At 49.2% G+C, this 22,586-nt stretch overlaps 1 pseudogene; it reads left to right on the top strand.

The window, feature by feature from the left end:
* The first annotated feature begins 5,019 nt into the window (after positions 1 to 5,019).
* LOC102953282 overlaps positions 5,020 to 22,586 on the top strand; it is a 49,083-nt pseudogene continuing 31,516 nt past the window's right edge.

The following is a 22,586-nucleotide window of genomic DNA, read 5'->3' as shown; positions in this document are numbered from 1 at the left end:
CTTGGTGAAGATCCCAGCACGTGCCAGCGTCCCGCCTGTCCACGGGCTCCCTGCTCGTATCGAGCAATATGCAGGCTTTGCCCGTGTCTCTGTCTTTGACTTATGCACAGTGTGGGCTTGTTTCTTTCTGAGAGAGACTCAAGTGCATTCGTTAAAATGATCGGTGGCCGACGGGAGGAACGTCGTCTCAAGCTGTCCGTACGTTTGGATGGGGTGGTGACTCACGCTGGTCCCCAAGCTGTCTCTGTGATGGAAGGACGGGGAACTTGCAAAATCTGATACATTAGTGCCTAGTCACTGGACAGTGTCCCTCACGGTAGCATGTGATACCCGTGTGTTGGCTGTGTGCAAAGAAATAAGATTATGAGGGATCAGTTCAAGCACTTCAATTATGGGGATTCCTGTTGTTTTATGATCAACTTGCTTTTTAAATTTACGAAACAAAGCAAGGGGCGCCTGGGTGGCTCTGTCGGTTAAGCGTCTGACTTGATTGTGGCTCAGGTCATGATCTCATGGTTCATGGGACGGAGCCCAGCACAGGGCTCCGTACTGACAGCACGGACCCTGCTTGGCGCTCTCTCTCTCTCTCTCTCTCTCTCTCACTCTCTTTCTTGCGAAAAATAAATAAATAAGCTTTAAAAAATTACTAAATAAAATTCAATAGCTGAAGCAGCTGGTTAGTTTCAAAGGTACATTTGTCATCCGTGTGCAAGGAAGGTCCTAGAAGGCTGTGGCTCACAGTGTTTGAGGAAAGGGCCGGGGGCCTCTGTGGGTTGTGGCCCCACCGAGGAAGACCGTCACCAAGTCTCGGGAAGGTCTCGGGAGCTCAGCTGGGCCACATGGCATGTCCACCAAGTGCCGAAACATGAGCAGCAGCATCTAGGCTGCGTTGGGGACACCTAGAATAGTCAGCGTCACTTCACATATGGGAAATGAGCCTCAGGGTCCATGAAGGCCAGGAGGGGCCTGGAACCATCTGGGCAGCAGAGCGCGACCCAGGAAGGGACGGGTGTCTCCCTGCCCCTGCCGCGGCTGCTACACCGGCCGGCTGGCACAGATGGGAAGAACGGGGGTCCTTTGAACAAAGGCGCTCGATTCATGTAAAACGCCACACCGATGCCATGCAGGAGCCTCTCACCGCGGTGGTTTTGCCTTAGTTATACCGCGGGGTCACCCCTACACTGATCCTGCCCCCGGCAGACGTGTGGGCACGTCCGTGAGGGGTGTACAAAATCGCCAGTTCACACCCTGGCATGAGAACACACAGATGAGGGCAAGCCCAGAGAAGGTGTTCTTGTTCGTTTGATCCTTTCTTTAAAGGCCAAGCAGTTACACAATCGTTTCTGCCAAACCTTTAACTCTTCAACAGGGGATCAGGAAGATTTAGAACATGTTACATTTCAGTCCAACGATGACTGAATCAAGTGCCCCCTGTTCACTATACCATTGATGGTAAACCTTACACGTGTTTCTGGAGGAAGGGTCCTTACTGGGTTTTTATCACTAAAGAATCTGTTCTATCTTAGAAATGGGTGCCTCTGGGAATGTGCTTTGCTTTTTATAAAAAATATGCTCGATACTATTTTTATTATTTTCCTCTGACACGTTGTTCTTTGAGCGCCTCTGTGCTCAGGGGCCTGGGTTTTGCCAGTCGAGGAACATTTCGAGAACGTAACCCCTGGGGGTGGCGAGGGATCTGTAGATAATGCGTAAAATGTGTAATCTGGCAAAATTCAACTAATTAATTAGGCCCACATTGACGTTTATATTTTAAAACTAAAAGTGTTTATTTTCGTAGTGTTAGCTGACCACTGAAGAGACTTGAAGGCCTAAAAAAAAAACCCCGCAACTTATTTTTGGACCAAAAGAATGAACACAACCATGTTGCCCACATTTCCAAGCTTAATAAACGTGGCTCCTAGGTCCAGTGGCTCCGGATGAGAAGGGTCACTAGATCACTGGGTTGAGAATGGACAAGCTTCCATCAGCCCGTGCTAACTTTCCAACATGTCAGTACAACCCAGGGTAACATCCTGAGACTAACGTGGGCACAGAAATAGCAGGTGTGCTCCGTATGGGCATCCGTAAGGGCGGGTCCCTGAGGGGATGAACATTAGACATTACTGGCCCCTTTCTGTCTGCGGCGATTCTGGACAGGGATCCTGACAATTTCAGGTGGCGATCTCAAAGCACGAAGAGCTTACCCTCTTACAGATCTTTGGATGTACCGATGCCACGTTTCCATCACGTGGGACAAGAACAAGTCATGTGGTCAAAGAGGGCGGGTTAGGGGGAGGCCTCATCTGGGTTAGACTAAGGCGGATAGCCCTCGGCTCTGGAAACAGGAGCCACCCATCCGGGCTCTAATGGGTAAATTGTAGACTTTCTCTTACATCAGATCTCAGAATTCTGGAAGTCGAGGCTGAAACCTCTTACGCTGCCAGCAGATTAATTCATTCTTTGGACGGTAAACATATGGGGCCAACTGTTGTGTGTATTCCAGAGGAACTCAACGAGGTGTGGACGGTTCAGATCTCCTGAAAGGAAAGGACCCCACAGAACACCTTGGGGTGGGAGCGAGCCGAGGAAGAGCTAACCTTTGACGTGATCAATGCTATTGATCATAATATGCATTGAATTCAATGGTGAGTGCTGGAAATAGGCTCTTATCTGACTCTTCAGAAGCATAAGATGTACGAGATTCTTCTCTTCCTTTGGATGAGGGAATAGGCTGAGACATGAGGTCATGCAAGCAGTGTCTGCAGAACTCAGGAACAGGGAGGGTCAGGGCTCAGCCCCGGGGTGATGGATTGCAAACCTGACCCCGTCCCTCACCTCTTGTGTTGCTTCACAGACTCTTGTTTAAATAAATTATTGAGACATTTAAGTATGATAAAGAAGTCCCAAAGGGATTCAGTCAGCTTTGCCAAATATTACCTAATTCAGTGGGAATGACCTGAAAATGCACATTCACTGGCCGTGAGAGGCCATGTTGATGGACTGAAGCAGAAGGTACGAAGGGGAGACCCACAGGTGAGGCCTTGAGGCAGCCGCCCTCTCGGGCCATTTTAGGACCCCTCCCTTTCATTCCTGACACCTTAAAACATGATTTAAATATGCTTGTAGGCGCCCCTGGGTGGCTCAGTTGGCTGAGTGTCCGACTGTTGGTTTCGGCTCGGGTCATGATCTCACAGTTCGTCGTGAGTTCAAGCCCTGCGTCGGGATCCTGCTTTGGATTCTTTCTCTCCTCTCTCTCGGCCCCTCCCCCACTTGCACACTTTCTCTCTCAAAATAAACATTTAAAAAAAAAATAAATATACTTGTAAATCGAGTTCAAAGGGATTCCTGGCTGGGGAGGGGGCGGGGGGGGGGACTGGTGAGGTAGGGGATGGGTTTTGAGATGGGGAGAAAGCCCTTTGGAGGGGAGGGTGACCCAGAAGAAAGACGGACTCCCTGGAGGTGGCTCTTTCTTCCCCCACTGGGGCCTTTTCACTTTTAGACAGTCATTTCCGTTCATTTGTCTTTTGTCCTTGGCATCTGGCCCTCTCCCACTTCCCCCCTGCATCTGAGCTACTGGAGCTCCGAGTGCTGGGCCCACGGAGGTGCCTGCAGGGAGGGCAGCCCAGGCTGGTCTCATCCCCTGGACACCTGCGCTAGGCCACGGCGGCCCAGGCGCTCCCGGTCGCTGTGCCACCTGCTTGGAACCTTCTCCTCTGGGACAGGTGCGTCCTCTTTGCCCCAGGCACCCTGGAGATACCCTGCCGCCGTCCAAAGTTCAGTCCCACATTAAAGGACAGGACGGGCTTCTACACCTGCCTCCATGCTCGCTCTGCCAGGCTGTCCCCCCATCGCACTGTGCCCCCAGCCCCTCCCCCCCTCACCCTGCAGTGCGCCCCGTGCCTTTCTCCCTCACCCTCTGCCCCCCTCACCAGGCACTCACCTGTCAGCACCTCGGGTTTTCCATAGCTTCTTGACCTTAGAGGAAGTGGACCCTGGCCACTTTTCCAGAGGCCCCTTCTTCCTTGGAGCGCTTCTGGTGAGGCGGGGGCTCCGTCGCGGACCCCTCTTCTAAGGGTGGGTCATCTGTCCCCCACCTGGTACCTCTTAATAACACAGCTTGAGCATTTGTGTCTTCTTAGCCCGCCTAGGGACCAAGACACGAAACAAAACAAATGAAAACAAACGAGTGATTGAAAGTCAGAAAATTATAACATCAGGATGGAATTCAAGTCCATTGGAGCAGCTGTCAACACTGTAACGTTGATTCGGAAGAAAATATTACAATTCGAGGACCTTTGAATATAGGATGAGTCATTGTTCTGAGAAAATATTTCCCATTAAGTCTTTCCTATCAACCTACCCCATCAGCCCACCCTCCGAGCACACCTATTTCTGGGGTTCCTTAGGATTTAACTTGTTAAACCCATGTTTTCACTCATAAAGTGAAATCCGATTGAAGAACGGTTCTTGGTTAAACACAGGTTTGTTTCTTCCTCTCATTTTTTAGTTCCTTATTCAAAAACATCTACCTTTACATTCTTGGTGTCAAAAGCAACAGTTCTTTCATGTAGGAAGGAGAGAGAAGTAGAGATTTTTTTTTTTTTACAAGCGAGTCACATACAGAGTACAGTGAGAAGGCCCAGCGAAGGAGGGGGCGAGGGAGGGGCGCTGGGAGCCAAATTCAAGCATGCCTCCTCCAGGTAGGAAAATGCAAGGTTCTGCCAGTTCCAGTAACTGTACCTGTATGTATGGAAACATATATACTGGGGGCGCCTGGGTGGCTCAGTCGGTTGAGCACCCGACTTCGGCTCAGATCATGATCTCGCGGTCCGTGGGTTCGAGCTCCGCGTCGGGCTCTGTGCCGACAGCTCAGAGCCTGGAGTCTGCTTCGGATTCTGTGTCTCCCTCTCTCTCCTCCCCTCCCCTGCTCATGCTCTGTCTCTCTCTCTGTCTCTCAAAAATAAATATTAAAATAAAATTAAATAAAAGAATATATGCTGGAGATGGGGGGGGAGCGTGATGGGCACCCCATCCAAAGACATCTTTGACTGGAACATGGCAGAGCCTGTGACCCATGAAGACTCTATGTGAGCATTTAGATGCAGCACCATTTTTCGCAATGCACAGCAGGAACTGTTCATGTTTTTGCACATTATTTATTAATCCAAAGACTTGCGTAATTCCTACTCTGTTCCAGACGAGGTGACGTGCTAAGCATTTACAGATGGACGAGACTCACCTCTGCCTTTGGGGAGTTTCTCACCTAGCACAGACGCACAGACATCAAAATGGTTCAAACACACTTTTTAGGTTTTGTCTTTTTCACGGCCGCATTCCTGTACTTAGTTATGGATTCGATCTGTATGGTTTCCTTAGGGACGCAGAGATGTGAAAGAATAGTCAGATAAAGGAGCTGGGAGCTCGGGGGGGAAAGTGCTGGCCTAGAAATATAGATCTGGGGTCCTCACACATACAAAACAGTTGAAGTCATGAGAGGCATTGAGACAACCCCCTCCCCCTCCAAGGAGAATAAGTAGAATGACGAGAGAGCAGAGCAAACACGCAATCCTAGAGAGTTACGTGTGGGACAGATAAATCTGGGGGGAGGATGCCAGTTTATGTTCAGAGTTGATTCACCTGGTAGGACCTCATGCACTATAAAACATATGCCCCTTGGTGCCACTAAGCATTGGTTTTGAAGGTGGAATTGTCAAGGTCAACCATTCCTTGTGACGCAAGCAAGTCGTAAGCATCCATCATATGTTGGACGTTAAGCCATAAAACCAAATCATGCCCTCTTAGAACTGATCATCAAATTGCCCCGATAAGTCTAACCTGGAACAATCCAAACGTTTTTCGTGAGACCCTGTATGTAGGTATAGGGCCACCATTAGCATTAGGACATTGAAGAGAGAGAGAATGAAGGGAAAATAATGCAATCAGGGGTGTCTTCGTGGAGAAGTCGGGATGAGTGGGGTCCGGTCCAGTTGGTAGAATTTGGCTAGGGAAAGGAGCCTGTAGGTGGAACATACTAGATCAAAGTCTTTGGAGCGAGATAAAGAGCTGGTGGTGGGTGGTAAGGGCACCCGCCTTGCAGTGTCCACACACGTAAATTGAGCCGGGCGGCAGATTGTCCATGAAGTTAATAAAGCCTACGCGTGAGGACACGTCACGTGCACAGGCCCCTGCAAGGTCCAGGACCTGATTTCGTAGTCATACATCTGTCATGTTTTCCTTAAAGAGGGTCCCGATGATTGTATAAGCTCATGGAAGGAGTGACTGAACTTGACACTGAGCTCAGCCTACCCCTCCCGAGCAGAATCATCATTTATGTGTTGGCACACCCGTGTCCCCCAGAGGGCAGAGGTTTTCGCGTCAGCATCTAAGTGTCCCTGCAGGGGCCTGGGGCAAGAGTTGAGTTAATAGGCATTTCAGTCCAGGTGGTCACAGAGCCAGGTCCCAGCTGTGAAGTGCGGAACGTAGAGGTGGATGTCAGCTCGACCGTGGGTCGCGGATCGGGTCTGATGCAGCAGGCAGGTAGCCCCTCCGGATTGTTGTGTGTGCAGCAGAAGTCACGTGGGAGGAAAATGAACCTCACAGCAGGAGGCAGATGGCTTCCAGGAGGAGAGGCTAAGGCAGGGCGATGAGTGGATGGCTACTAAGATGATAATTAAGGGGAGGAGAGAGACTCAGCCTGAGTGATGCAGTGATGGTCACGGGGTTCGCTGGAGTAACACGCCTTTTTGCTCAACGTGCTTAACAGCAACCAAAAGAGTCACCTTCACCCACCCCTTCTCTGCATGCGCTTCTCCTGTGTCGATATCATGACCACCCACCTTGAGGACCCATTGGGTCACTTGGGGGAGAGGCCGTCTCATTCATGACTCGAAGTGACCATTGACAGATCACCCAAACCAGAAACAACCTCGTAGCTCAGACAAGCTTTTATTTTGATCTTTGATAGGAGAAAACACAAAAAGCTAGAACCTTCTGCTATAGAAACCTTTGTCCCCATGGCTCCATAGCAAAGTACCTAACACACATTAACTAGAGATACAGTGCTGATTTGGCTCAAAAATGTGTTTAAACTTGTGGGTGTTTGCATCTTCGTGTGAAGACGGTGACTGTGTCCTAATAATTTAGCAATTCCTGTATCCCAACGCAAAATGTTGCCTTAGAGTTCCTTAGCCAAGTCACCGTGAACCAGAGAAAGCAAAAAGTGGGGGATGATTTGAAATGCTGCCCATTTCAGTGATGCTGATGTACCCAGGGCTCCGCTGTGGACCCCTACACGAGTCAAGTTCTCGGTAGAGACAGACATCCGCTTAAGAGATTGCAGAGAATAATTCATGAGCGCTGATGATACAGGGCAGTTTATAAGATCTAAGCAGGGGGGCGCCTGGGTGGCTCAGTTGGTTAAGCGTCCGACTCTCGGTTTCGGCTCAGGTCATGATCTCGCAGTTCGTGAGTTCGAGCCCCACATTGGGCTCTGTGCTGACAGCGCGGAGCCTGCTTGGGATTCTGTGTCTCCCTGTCTCTCTGCCCCTCCCCTGTTCTCTCTCTCTCTCTCTCTCTCTCTCAAGTAAATAAACTTAAGAAAGATCTAAGCAGGCCAAATGACTGCTAAAAATTAATGCTTTTATAGTGAGCCTCCGATCTGGTGCAATAGTGGTGGTTCCAGCATGGGATCCGGGAGATGGAGACTCTAGCCCAGCTCTGTTCCAAGAGTAATTTCACTCTTCGGTGGTCTCTTACCTCATTTCCATGACAGCAATCGGGCCCCCCCCCCCGTGTCCCCTCAGGCCGTATGTTGCCTTACAGATGGATTCAAAATGGCAATGCAGTCTGTAGATGTGGGGAATCATCGTCAGTAACCTCTTCCAGTCTATGGCTCTAGTGGTACCAAATGGGGCATCGTTTTAGTTGTACCTTGGCGAGTAATTGACAGTATGGCCGTGGACAAGTCACTTCCCTTCCCTGAGTTACATTAAGCTAGATGTCACGGTACCAGGACCATAAACTCCAACCTTAACATGGTGGGATCTGACTGTAGGTTCCCAAGGGCCTTCCAGCTACGGAGGTCAATCATCACTACCACCGGCTTCTGGAAAAAGCTCTGAGGCTTAGCCGACCACACTTTGTGGAGTTCCTTTTGGGGCTCAGGCTGTTGTATGGGGACCAGAGGGGCTCTCGGTCCAGAATCCCGTGAGCCCTTCTGTGTGTGCACCCCCCCAACGTGGTGATGTTTCCAGCTCTCAGTGTGCAGCGTCCCGGTTTCATTGCACTTTTACAGGCAGACGGTCCCCAGGCTCCTGTGACATAATATAGTCCCTCACAAGGAGAAGGAGCCTGAGTTATGCATCCCTCAGCTCCCGGCAAGTACCGGCAAAGTCTAGGCTTCTTCCCTCCTGCTCAAGTTCAGGGCTCACAGGGTCGTCCCTCCTTGCTTGGTGAATCACGTGAGTATACTTGTTTTTGAAAAATTCCCTAGCCTGGTTTATGGAGCTAGTAACCCTGGATTCTGAGCACATCTGCTCAGAAAGAAAGTGCCGAGGGTCTCTCTCTCTCGAACTAGGAGTGACCGAAATCTACTCCTGGGGAAATGTGAAATTCCAGGATGTCTGCCATTGGATTTGTCTTCAGTATGTGCTCACAAGAACAAAACAGGAATAGCCTGACAGATGTCCCAGAGGAGCCACCACACCGTCCAGATGACCCGGTTAACAATGTAAAACGTGGGCCAAAAAGCAGGAACAAACATGTTTTCTATGGTCCACACATAAAGGGTTTGGGCGCTTACGCTCCCCAGAGTTAACATCCATTTAGTAAGAATATTCGTATCTGTAAAAGAGGGAAGGAGGTGGTCTGGCTCAGGCACGTACTCACTTCACTTGTCACGTCTAAAAGACAGTCGCCATCCGTTTCTGAAGATGGTTCATGATGAAATGGGTTACCTCTTGGATAAGAAGACCGTGGGGGACACCGTTAAAATCTGGCGTGACGCTAATCACAGGACGTTCAGGGCATGTTTACTGAATGGATGGCCTCATTAGCGGATGGGTGAACCAATGCTTTGTGGACAGAGGTGCAATAAATTCCCCACAGAAGACAAGCCTCTTCGAGGGAAGTCCTTCCTGTTATTTGAGGAAGAGCGAGATGAAGTTAGATGTCACTAAGACGCAGGACAAACAAATTGCCCTTAAACACAGACTTTAAAAACTGTAAGAAGGAACTTACCTCTAACTCTGCTCCCTTATGCGGCTTATGTATTTTACACAGACTCCTTTGTTTGGTAAGATTTTAAATCTCCCACCAACACACACACACACACACACACACACACACACACACAGACTGACAAAGCCCACCCGCAGCTGGCGGGAGGCAGTGGTAACAGTCATCAGAGGCACAGACCTACCCTCTCTGTCCGGTTGTTCAGCCACTATGTTTTTCTTCTTTCACTTTACCCTTCATGGCAGAAGCCTGATCTGAGCTCCAGATTGGAGGTGGGCTTTGGAGGCTGCCTTGGAAATTCCAGCTTTGGCGTTTGTTGGGTTTTTTCTTTTTTCTTTTTGGTTTGTTTTTGGCCAGCATTTAAATTTAAATGGTTGATGTTCCCATGGAGTCCGTTGTCATTAATTTGTCACCAATCTCGCATCCTCATTCAAATTAATTAAACACCTCGTAGCATACTACTGGTTTAGAGTTAACTTTGATGATTGACACCATTAAAAAATTATATTTTCACATGAAGATTTTCAAGTTTTGCTCTCCATGTTGAGGCAGTGGCACATTTTGTGGTGGATTCCAGATTCTTCCCTCCCCGCCCACACGTCTTCCTTCGGTCACCATCTGAAGAGACAACTGCTATTTGGAAACTTTGAACGATGGTGTGGGTTCTGCAAACACATGAATGCTTGGATTCTGTCTTCTTGTGAGGTCTGGAAGTGACCAAAATGGCCACGTTCTAACACACACAGGACAGAACGCCTTAGCTCTGTCTGGGACCCACTGGGCCCAGGCGATAGAAACACCAGACATTTAAAAGACTCTGCTGAGTCTGTGCCTGGTTTTCCCCACAATGTCTCTGTTACAGTTTCACCTTGATTTAACTCCCACCTTGATTTAACTATACCCAACCCACTTTTTTGAAGCAAATGGGCAAAATATAATTAGGAGCTTTACTCTGTGTGTGTGTGTGTGTGTGTGTGTGTGTGTGTGTGTGTTTTAATATTTATTTATTTTTGAGAGAGAGAAATCATGTGAGAGTGGGGGGATCAGAGAGAGAGGGAGACAGAGGACCCAAAGCAGGCTCTGTGTTGACAGCAGAAAGCCTTCCCGACGCTGGGCTTGAACTCTCGAACCATGAGATGATGACCTGAGCCGAAGTCAGCCGCTTAACCCACTGAGCCACCCAGGCACCCCCTTTATTATGTTTTTAAAATCAGTCTTGATGATTAGAATGTTTTTGAGACATGTAATGTTAACAAAATCTTAAACTTTGAGAGTTTCCAGATTTTCCAGCTAAGCATGGACTTTTTTTTTTTTTATGACATAGATACAAATATGTACGAAAGCATAGCATATATCTGGCACCTTGCAGGACTTCAATAACTATTTCTTCAATTGAATGGAAAGAGGAGAAAATTACTAACTCTATGAACCTTTAACTTGAAGGTTTTCCCACTAATAGAACATGACCTGAATTTACTGACACCCTCACCTACCTTGGCTGCTCTCTGCTCAGAATACTTAGATTATATCCTACCAAATGGAGTGAAGGAAACACAACACTCACAGGACACCATAACGTGTTCTGCTCTCTGCTCAGAAACAAGCCACATTCGGGGTATAGACATAGCATTTGGCTTTCATTATGTTAAGACCAAAGATTAAGAGCATATTCTCTTTTTTTTAAGTTTATTTATTTATTTTGGGAGAGGGAGAGCAGGGGAGAGGCAGAAAGAGAGGGGAGAGAGAATCCCAAGCAGGCTCTGCACTGTCAACGCAGAGCCTGACATGAGGCTCAAAGCCATGAACCATGAGATCATGACCTGAACTGAAATCAAGAGTCGGATGCTTAAAATCAAGAGTCGGATACTTAACCGACTGAGCCACCCAGGCACCCAAGTGTATGTTCTAAATACGTCTATTTCCATTTTAATACTGACTACAATGCTTTAGCCATTTGCTACATTTTCAGACTGTGATATACCTTATGATCATATTAAAAATTGAATCCCGATTTGAGGTGACTGTCATCCCAAGTCCTCAACCTGAACATGGTAGACTAAAGGGGAGGACTCTGCCTTGTCTTTGTAGGAGGGACTAAGTTTTCTCTGAGTATTGGGAGGAAGCTCTTCATTATGAAAAAGATACAAACTGTAATACATCCAGGATAAAGGACGGACTTAGAAAACACCATTCCGCGAGCCCCAAGGAAATAATAGCATTGATAAGTTTCATCAGTGGGTCCCAAAACAATTAGGTGCAAGGTGCTGGAGAGAAGATATCCTCAAGGTGCCCTATAAAATAATCACCCCACAAATTAGGTATTAATTGCAAATAGTGAAACCATGCACGTGCACTAGAGGATCCGATGATCACCACTTCACCAGGTAATCAAACTCAGCACTGTGACAAGGTGAAAGACACAGTGTCACCTTGGAAGTATTGCCCCGTAGCTCACCCAGACTCAACTCAAGCCTTTAGACCAAGGGTCAGCACACATCTGTTTGCTGTCCACACCTTTTCCTGTGTCATGCTTGTTATCCAGGTGTAGGTAGTAATGAATCCCTTCTTCACTCACAACAGTACTGCGGTGTGGATGACAAATGATTAGGGGACCCTCTTTGTATCTGACGTCCAGTAGGCAGGAATTGCGGGGGCTAGAAGATAAAATGGCACCACGGGTCAGGTCCAGAAAGTAGAGCATTCTACAGAAGAATTGGCCTGGTTTATCCACAGCTTCGGTGTCATGAACTTGAGGGGAAAGAAGCGATCTGGGTTTGGAAAAACAAAATATAAGCCCCGTCATGGAAGGCATCAAGGGATGATTGGGGTATTTCATTCTAAATGACATTACCGAATTTTAATTGATTCGCACGCATGGCCCTGGTAGGTTTACTCGGACACTCTGGGCGGGACCAGAGGAAAGATTTTGGCTCCAGCATCTGGGGGAAAAGCTCTGGCCCAGTTGAGCAAGCGAGTGGCCAACAAGATGTGAGGAAATCTTTTCTCCAAATTTCAGGCAAATTGAAGAGGGGTGTGCAAGATGCAATCTGGTTGTAAAATCAAGAGTTCCGTTTTGATTGTGTTGAGTTCAGCAACTTGTGGACGAACGTCGAGGAAATCGAAGCTGAAAATCGACAAAACCCCAAATCCCGAATGCGTATCGTAGATTGAGGCCTGACCCAAAGGACAATCTGAATGCATGTGGGGAGGAACGGACTGTAAGGGTCGTTCTTTTTTGACCTCCTTTGTGTGCCCGGGTCACAACCTTTCCAGGCAGGAGAGTGAGGAGTCGATGTGGGGCGCTGGCCCATTTTGATCCTGGCCAGTGATGCCCCGCAAAGACCCCTGAGTCGCCAACACGGCCACCCCGGGTGCTTCAGTGTGACAGCCCACGAGGGTCACTAGCCGTCACCATTGTCCTCAGACAGCTTGATGGCAAACGGGCACGCGGAGGACAGGAGAAGAGCTAGCGACTTCCCAGCAGGAGGAGCGGGGGGAAAAAGTGGAGGAAAGAGCGAGACAAAGGTGTTGGCAGGTTCCCCTCCAGAGGGGGTGCCTTTTGCCACAGCCCCTTCAGAACCACCTCCAGAAAATTCAGTTCAGGTGCCGCGAGATGACGGGAACAATTGTTGGCAAGAACGGGGTATGTAGATGCAGAAAAATTAACTCCCTTTTTGACGTTGAAATGACAGTTCTGTTTTGACAGAGCTCTAAAATAAGCCCGTGTCACATAAGGTTGGCTTTTCTAATACAGTATCTGTATAATTTTAATTTTTTTCTGCTATAGGACTGTGTGCAGCACAAAACAATGGCACATTTGTGTTTATTCATTACTAGTTTGGTGGATCTTTTTCATCGGTACCGTGAGTTCCTTGTGCCAGAAAGTTTCCCTTACTCCCAGTGATCTGTAAACTCCAGTGATAAAATCACCTTCGTTTTCGAGGTGCTCTGAGAGTGGGGTGGTGTCTGGGAGAGACCAGTTCTCGGACGGTCTAACGGGGTCAGTGTTACGTGATCGTGTTGTTAAATGGGAAACCAGTCCGCGTGCATGTCTGAGCGTGAGTGAACGGGAGTGCGCGTGTGTGAGTGCACGTGTGTGAGTGCGTGTGCACATGCAAGTGAGGGTGTGAGTGTGCAGGTGCTGTGTATTGTGTGTGTGTGTGTGTGTGTGTGAGTGTGCCGCGAGTGTGCGAGTGCGCGTACAGAGTGGAGCTGCGTGGTCGTGAACAACACCGGCACGCGGAGTCAGCCAGGGTTTGGATCCTGTCTGCCTCTAGCATTGAGACGTCAGGCAGGTTCTACTTTTTGCGAGGCTCTGTGTTTGGATCTGTACAAAGAAACTCATCCCTGTTTTAAACCGTGTTTGTGAAGACAAAATGAGATAATGCGAGGGAAATGCCGGTCCCAGCAGCTGGCCCGTAATAAACGCCGGAAACATGCCAGTTGCTATGATTTTGTGCACTTTCGGGCACACCAACTTTTCCTTCGAGGGACTTGGATGTAGAAATCTTTAAAACCTGGTCTCTGTTCTCTTTTAATACCAGAGAGCTCCAGACAGAAGCGAAAACGCGAAATGCCAGCCTGTGGCCCATGTGTCCCTGTTTGTGACTCGCCGGAGGGGCGGGGCCGCGCAGAAGTAGCCGGTGCACCCCTGGAATCTCGAGTAATGGGGTGTGTGGCACGGGGGGCGCGGTAGGCAGGGACGCCCCAGGAGGTTGGACAGAGGGCCGGGGGTACCAGTGACTGATGGCTGCCCGAAGGGCTCAGCCTCCCCCCTCCCCGCCCCCGGTAAAGCTCCTGGCACAAGATCGCGGGGATCCACGGAGCTAAGCGAGAGCAGAGCCCGGTGCCCGGAAAGCTGGTGCCCCCGCCGGCCCGTGGGGTCCCCGTCCAGGTGCGTGATCCAGGGGGATCGAGGGCAAAACAGGTGCTCCTGAAAAGGCTTTGCATTACATCGTCTATTTCTGAGGACAGGAATTCTGACTCTGTAGAATGGAATTTTATCTTCTTCGTAGTGAGTTTTTACTTTTCCTACCAGGCTCTGACTTCTTACAGAGACCAGCGGGTGGGGAGAAGGGTAGAGATAAGTGTGGTGATGAGTGTGCACCACGTGGGTAATGTTCGGTTCTCAGCTGGGACTTCACTGTCTTAGGGGACTGATCCCTCCCACGGAAAGCCCATTTGAAATATTTGGCCCAGGATAGTCTGTAAGGTCATTCGTGTAAAATAACTCGAGCGTTTTGCTTTCGTCTTTTTGTACACTCTGCTGTTTTTGAGCAGTTTCATTTGCACTGAAATAAAGATCACATTCTTTTTTATTTTTTTAAGTTTATTCATTTCTGAGAGACGGAGAGAGAGAGAGAGAGCAGGGAAGGGACACAGAGAGGGAGAGAGAGAGAATCTCAAGCAGGCTCTGCGTCATCAGCATGGAGCCCAACGTGGGGCTCGAACTCATGAACCGTGAGATCATGACCTGAGCTGAGGTCAGACATTTAACTGACTGAGCCACCCAGGTGCCCCAAATAAAGCTATAATTTTTCACAGATATTGAGGGCAGCCATCCTTCCTCCACTGTGCCTGCCGGGGTCCTTCCTACCAAACAGGGAACATTTGCAGATACTTTCCTTTGATGGGACTTCTGTTGGTTAGAAAATAAAAGAAATTCTTAAGTCCTTTAAATATGTGTTTGTCAGTAAAATAGATGAGCTGAGTCAATACAATGCTACAAGAATGACCTAAAGGTAGCACACACGTCCCATCCCCATTTGGTGTGTTTGCATGAACAACGGCCACACTACCACCCTCTTCCTCCGTGATCCTGCCGCCATAGGTCTTTGTCATTAGGTGATTGTAGAAAGATGACATTAATTTTTGAACTCTTGGCCATGTGTGCCTAGCCCTAAGATAAAATATTCCTGTCCGTGCCCCTATTTTTTTTTTGATAGATTTTAATTTTTTGGGAGCCGTGTTAGGTTTACAGAAAAAATTGAGCAAAAAGGACAGAGCATTCCCGTCAATCTCCTCTGCCATTCTCCCCACCCCCTTTGCCCTACTTTTAACATCTTCCGTGAGCGTGGCACATTTGTCACAAACACTGAACCAATATTGATATGTTATTACTAACTAAAGCCTATGCTGTTCATTAGGGTTCCGTCTTGCTTATCATCTCATGGCTGTTTTATTTTGCATCTCCCTAAGGACCCAGGATACTGAGCATCTTTCCATATGCTTATTTTCAGTTGGCATATCTCCTTCGATGAGGTGTCTGTTCAGTTCTTTTGCCAGTTTTTATTTGGGTCGTGTCGTGTCTTGTTGTTGTTGAGTTGTAAATGTTCTTTGTATATGTGAGATACAGTTCTTTACCAGATGTGTGTTTCGCAAATATTTCCTCCCAGTCTGTGGCTTGTCTTGTCATTTAGACAGTATCTTGTCATACTTGTCATTAGACAGTATCTTTCACAGAGCGGAAATTTTGTAATTTTAATGACGTCCAGGTTATCCATTCTTTTTTAAAATTTATTTAAAGTCTTTGGTATTGCACCTTTAGAGTGATCTTGAAATTGTGTAATATTGGTTCCTTGACTTTGTTCTTCAACACTGTGTTGTCGCTTAGACTTTTAACTCTTATGCAACTCTAGTCTTCCTGGATTCTTAGTTCCACCTCTGTTTGGCTTAGCCTTAGTCCAATCCCTAATAAGTAAGGAATACTGTGCTCCCTGCCCAAAGCCAGTCTCTTCCCCTTTGTGCCTGAATACGATACTCTTTTCCCATTAACATCATTCCTTGCCCGCCCCGCCCCCCCCGCCGCCTGCCTACAAATACCTTTGCACAGAGCGGGGTCTCTATGGTCTCGGGTACGTGTGTTCCAGTTGTTTCTCCTTCTCTGCGTCTGTGAACAAAGGCAAGATCCCTGGACTTAAGGAACCAACGTTCTAGTTAGGAATGGCGGTCAGTAAGCAAGCTGATGATAGTCAACACCAAGAAGGAACCTGACCGTGGAGGGCTATGGTGCTGTACAAAGAGTAGTCAGGGAAGGTGTCTCTGAGAAGCCAGCATCTAAGGGAAGCTCCAACACAAGGAGGAACTAAGCCGGGTGGAGATCTGGGGCAAGGGTACAGGAGCAAGAAGGGCAGGGCTGGGAGGTGGGAATGTGCTGAGTGTGTCTGGGGAGTGTGTCTGAGTGTGTCAGGGAGGACAGTGTGGTTGAGGTGGAGGGGGCAAGGAGGCGTGGATGGGCAGCAGGGAACCAGCCCACGCGTGGCCTTGTTGAGCAGGGGGGAAACTCGGACTCCGAGTGTGGGAGCAAAGCCGTTGCAGGATTAGAACATGAAAGATTGTAGGTGATTGTGAGAGCGGATGCATTTCTAATCCATTTCGCAGCCACAGCCAGTCAGATCCGCTGCTAGAGTAGAAGCTGGTGGGGGGAGAAATGTCAAGGTGGGCTTGTAGCTTCTGCCTGGGCCCCTGGAAGGCTACTTTCCATCTCCCGATGGAGCGGACGGCAGGGGTGGGGGGAAGAGGAGATTTGCCTGGGATGGTCAAGAGGTCCTTTTTGGACTGTGTTAAATCCGACGTGGGTGTTACATCCACGTGGAAATGGAGTAGGCTGTTGTTGGGTCCTCGGGTCTGGAATTCAGGGTGAGGTCTGGGCTGAGACACAGACTCGGGTGTGGTCAGCAGGGAGACGGCATTTAAGGCCCGGGCAGGGGTGGGGTCCCGGAGGTGAAGAATCAGAGAGGAGCCGTGGCCGCAAGACGGAACCCTGTGGAACGTGGGGTCGCATCAGGAATCCAGCAGTGGGGACTGGGTGCCAGTTTCTAAGAAGAGCCAGGGACAGTGCCCCCTGGGGGCAAACGAATAACCATTTGGAGCAGAGAATGAGCCCCAGGGGTGGAGCCAGAGGAGGGCCATTGATGGGCTCACAGATGTGGCTCCTGGAGTCACCGTGGACTGTCACTGGGGTGGTGGCCGTGCTGGCAAATGTCTGCTCCCTCTCCCACACCCTTTGTGTCTGACTACAGGATTCACCCTGGAGACTGGCACCCGGGGCCGCCTGCAGGCGCTCACATTTGTCCTCTTGGGTTGGGGCAGGCAGAGCAGGCGGGGGCGGGGCTGGGGTGGTGCATCCAGGCCTGAGAATCAGCATGTATGGGGAGCTGGGGCAGTGCGGTCCGGGCGAGGCACTTGGACCACCAGTGAGGCGTTTGTCCCAGACGATGGGAGCATGTGATCTGCGTCCCGTGGGGCTGACCACACAGCCTAAAGAGGCGGAGAGTAAAAATCACACGGAAATCCAAAATTGAAAGTCGCTGAAGGCACGTATGTCTCTGGAGTCACCGAGACACCGCTCCCTGTGGCCCCGCAAGCTGGCCACGGCCGAGAGAGAGAACGCTCCTCCCGGACTCTGAGCGTGGACGCCACGGCTGTCGTCTTCTGGCCCCTGAGCCTCAGCATCACAGCACGAAGGAGAGCGGAGCTGGGAGGGACGCAGGCCTGCAGGGCCTCGCTGGGATGCTGTCCCCAAGGGCGCCACCTTGGTGCCAGGACAGGAGGCGGCCAGGGTGGAAAACAGCAGAGCAAGTCGGCCGCACGCAGGACGCCCAGGACAAGGGTCAGCCTACCTGAAGTCACTGGCACGTGACAAAAGCAGGGGTCCCCGGGGAGTGACATCAGGCAACGAAAGCAAAGAGCGAGAACCCCCCAGGGAAGACCGCGTGTCAGACCTGATGAGAGCTGCTCGGGGGACAAGTCCCCCGAGCAGCTCGTGAGCCACTTAACAGGTGGATGAGCGTGTCTCCCCTCTGTGGCCCTCGCAGGCCTAGTCCAACCTGAGCTTCCCTAGGGAAGCGGTGTCGTGAGCGACGCGACCTCCGACCTCGCGGCTTTGCTGCGCGTGTATGTTTGATGGTCCACAGTCCAGGGCTGCTCAGGCCGTGTTCCCCTGGAATCACTCCTGGGGACTTTATGCCCTGCAGCCCCTCTGTTTAGCGAAGCCGTGGTGTGTGGGAAGCAGGGGGGGACCGGCCTCGCACACCTGGGTTCTAGATCCTTCTGCAGGTGCTTCCTGTCGGGGTTGGTTTCACCAGGCAGCGGGTCCCACATCGGAGACACAGGGAGGCTGGGATCACCGTATTCCCACCGCCAGCTGTGCGGCTCTGATGGGACAAATAACCGGTCCCGATGGGGTGCTGCTGTCTCATCCGGGGGAGAGGCAGCCGGCGCGCCCCTGAAATAATGGCAGGAGGGAACGTCTGCGAATGAGCTCAGGGGCTGTGGGCACAGAGGACAAGTTTGGAGCATGTTCGCTTCCTCCCTCGCAGGCCGTCTCCCAAACCCCCAAAGCCCTCGGTCCTGTCACCTAGAGCACCTGCTGATGGGTCTGTCTGGTCCCCCTGTTGACCTCACTCGAGGGTCCCTTCAGTGTGGGGGAGGGGCCTCTATTTAATACTGTTCCTGTCCCAGGAATGAAATAGAGTATTAAATAGAGGCCCCTCCCCCACCGTGTGGCCCTGCAGGTGCGAGAACACAGGGAGCCTTTGTGACCATCGAGGCCCCCAAATAGGTCCCTCCAGACAGAGGGCTCCCTGGGAGGGCTCCTCAGCCCCTTTCCAGGGATGACACCACAGGACACAGGACGAGAAGATCCCTGCTCAAACATGGAAGTTTGCCCGACCCCACCAGGACCAGGATGGGTGTCTTTGTTTTTGTAAGCGTCGTGCCTTGGAATACTGGAGCCTTTGATGAAACCTCCGGAATAGGATTCGGCTCTCTGGAGTGTGCTTGCTCCTCGTGGAGCCTGGGCAGGGGTGGGTGGGCGAGGGGGGGCCTGCCGAGGGGGCGGGGGCACTGTGCAGTCATTCCAGACGCTCACCCGGTGGCAGGGGGCAGCAGCTTGGGAAGCCTGTGGCAGCCAGATCCTTGTCTGAGAGTCGAATAACGTTTCTGTTAAAATGGTAGAATGAATCTCTTTCTTCTCTGTTTTTTTTTTTTTAACCTTCCATTTCTCCTTTCTACCACCTGGACATTGTATGTATTTGCAGCCACTGCCCCAGCCCCCAATTTATCCCAACCGCCCAATTTACCCCTACCTTACCCACCAAGAAGATCACACACACACACACACACACACACACACACACACACACACTGACACTCATAGAATTTTGTCATTAATTTTAATGCCAAAAAGTACTATGGATGCTTAGTGGTTCATTATAATTTCATATTTTTTCAAACCTTCTTAGATTAAAAGAGGAAAAAAAAAAAAACCAAAAAATGTGCCTCCTTCCCCAGACAGGTATTCAGACTGATCACTGTGTTCACAGCAGTGCTCCAGGTAATAGTTAGAAAATCTTTCCAAATGTGTATTTTCTTCCCACCTCCCTCTTTCTCCTGAATCTTCTCGAGCATCTAAGGAGAAAACAATGTGTCGCTATGATTATGAAAATAGATATTGTTCTCCAGCGTTTGCCATTTTCTGAGTCCGTTTGGGCTGCTGTAATACAATACTATACTTTCCGTGACTTAATTCAAACACCCTTATTTCTCACATTTCTGGAGGTCGAGAGTCTGAGACCAAGGGGCTGGCAGAGTTGTGTCCGGTGAGCCCAGCTTCCGGGTCCTGACACTGGCCTTCTCTCCCGGAGACGGGCGCAGGGGGCTGTCTGGTCTCCCAGCACACTGCGGGGTCAGGATTCGCCATGAGAATTTGGGGTGGGGGAGATAACAAACATTCTGTCCAAAACAGTAATCCTCACCTACGTCCCGCTGAAGAAAGCCAAATGTTAAGCCACAGAACAATTTTATGAGACGTTAGAAGACCTTTCTGGGTATTTGTAAAAATACACTAAGAACTACATTTTCATTCTGGGATGACGGGAGTGGCCATAGAAACTGGCTTGCAGAATTTCTGTGTCTACACAGTGCTCTCCTCTGTCTTTGCCCGTAGCTCACACAAGTTGAACATTGCAGTGCCCCAAAGTGGCCTCTCTCTCCCTCCCCCCCCCCTCTTTCTCACACCCAAAAACACACACTTTGATTATCCGTTTAAATTAACTGTCAAATTACCAATCATGTAGTGACAGTGAGAACAAACCACATACATATACACATATGCTCAGATATATGTGATCAAACTTTAAGTGAGAATCTGAAGGAGAAAACGAAGAGGAAGCATGTCTGTGGCAAAAAACAAAGATATAAGTTGTCAATCTTTTCAGAGACAGAGAGAGAGAGAGAGAGAGAACAAAGTATTGCTTGCACAGCATTGGTTCTGGATTTGGGAGGCCCCCCCAGCGCAGGAAAAAACACACTTCTTGATCTGTCCAGGTTCATGCATGTCAGACAGTAGCACAATTCGTATTTGCTGTTTTGCTCACATCATTTTCTACTGCAGGGATTTGGTTTGATTAAAGTGATACATCTTGATTAAGATCATTAGTGGCCAAGAGTAAAAGACTATGACGTTTGATTGGTAAACTTCTTCTATTGTGCATCAAGGCCCCAGAGGAACAGTTAAAAAAACTGTGAACGTGTATGTTTCTGAATTGGTTTCAGAGGCTAAACGTGAGTTTCGATCGTGCTTCGTAAACGGACCGAAATGTTCGCCGAGCTTGGCTATCTGTGGTGAAGTAGAAGTTTTAGTCTGTTTGCACAGATATGACTACGCTGCTGTTTCCGAGAGGCTTATTACGAAGCAGAATCTTTGATCGAAAAATATGCTTTAGATTCAAATGAAAGAAAATGTATTAACCGCTGCGTTCCTTTTAGACCAGTTATTAACCAGCATTTTGCTGCAACAGACACGTTCACACACTACCCCAATTCTGAATTCCAGACCTTACCGCCTCGTCGTCTCCATGGTGGGTCAGAATTCCCCAGAAGATGCTTTGCCCTCCCCCCGCCCCGACACCCTCCCCCCTGGGCTGGAATAGTAGCTATGTGACTGCCCTAAGTAATGTCTTGTTCATGACCTTTTTCTGCAACCTCTCCCTGCTTTGTCTCTGTGGGGATGTTGCCAGAACCAGGCTTCCATTTGTGCCCTCTATACACCCTGAATTCCAAATCTCAAACCTAGAAAGATCATTGCATGTCAATGGCAGTTTAAATTATAGATTAAAAAATGTTAAATATAGTGTTCAAATAAACATCTCCAGGTTAATGCCTAAAACTGAGTTGCTTCTTCTAGAATCAGTTGGCAATATTCCTGAATTATTTCTTCAAATGTAAGGAAAGAGTTTAAGTCCTACAAGGATGTGAGTTTGAGGCTTGTTGGATAAAATGTACCCTGAAAGCTAACAGAAACAGAAAAATTACTTAGGAAAGAGGTACATTCCAAAAAGGGATATGTAATACTTGATCGGCAAAACAAAACATAATCGTTGAGTTATACATTAAATTGGGTATTGTCATTTTTCCACCCTTCAAAATAAAGCAAATAGCTCTTTTCCTGATTGCAAAAGTAATGCGTGGTCGTTCCAAGAATGTCAGAAAAGGAGTTAGAAAAAAAGTAAAACTACATTTAATCTCACCAGTCTTCTACTTTACTCTATTTTCTTCCAGATGCTCTGTATGTGGGCACACGATATACATGTTCTGTGTTACTACCAAGAATGGAATGATCCATACAGCCATAACCTGCATTTTCACTTCATGTGGCAAGGGTGTTTTCCCCTCTTGGTAGAGGTAGGTCACGTGACTGATGAACACCCATGTAAATGGTCATCTCGGGTGGGTGTCTGTAAGTCAGGCGCTTACTGAGGAGCGCAAAGGCGGTCTCTTGTCTGCTGTGCTGTGCACCTGAAGGGGACAGATTCAAGATTTGCGACGGCTTGGTCAAGGAGTGTTGAAAGGCGTTTAACATACTTATTCCCTGATTTGAGACCAGGCTCCTGACCAAAGTGCCCATGAGCGTTCGGCACGTCCTCGGATGGACGCACACTTCTCTCTGAGCGGCGTGCCTGCGAGTGGCCTGGCACGTAGTAAAAAGTCAATAGCTTTTATCGACTGGATTTAGATGACTGAGTAGTGACAATAAAAGTGGGCGTAGACAGGGAGCTTGAAACTCACGCTGCTGGGTAGCTCCCGTCATGCTGAAGCAATCTACACGGCACCGTGTAATTCCGGGCAAGCCCGGATACCAGTGCAGGCAGCCGTCCTTATCCTTCAGGCTGGAGGTTGTTAAACTTCTCGTGTCACGGAGAGAGCGTAAATAGGATACCCCCCACCCCATTACGCACCTGCTTATCTTCTATCGTTTCATTTATTCTGTGGTCAGTGATCTTGGAGCACGTCCTGCGTGCTTACCGTGCTAGCTCGGGACGCAGAGATGGGTGGAGGACAGCAAAGTCGGG

This window comes from Panthera tigris, chromosome B2 (assembly GCF_018350195.1).
Source record: "Panthera tigris isolate Pti1 chromosome B2, P.tigris_Pti1_mat1.1, whole genome shotgun sequence".
NCBI classification, from domain to species: domain Eukaryota; kingdom Metazoa; phylum Chordata; class Mammalia; order Carnivora; family Felidae; genus Panthera; species Panthera tigris.
This window is presented reverse-complemented; position numbering and strand designations above follow the sequence as displayed.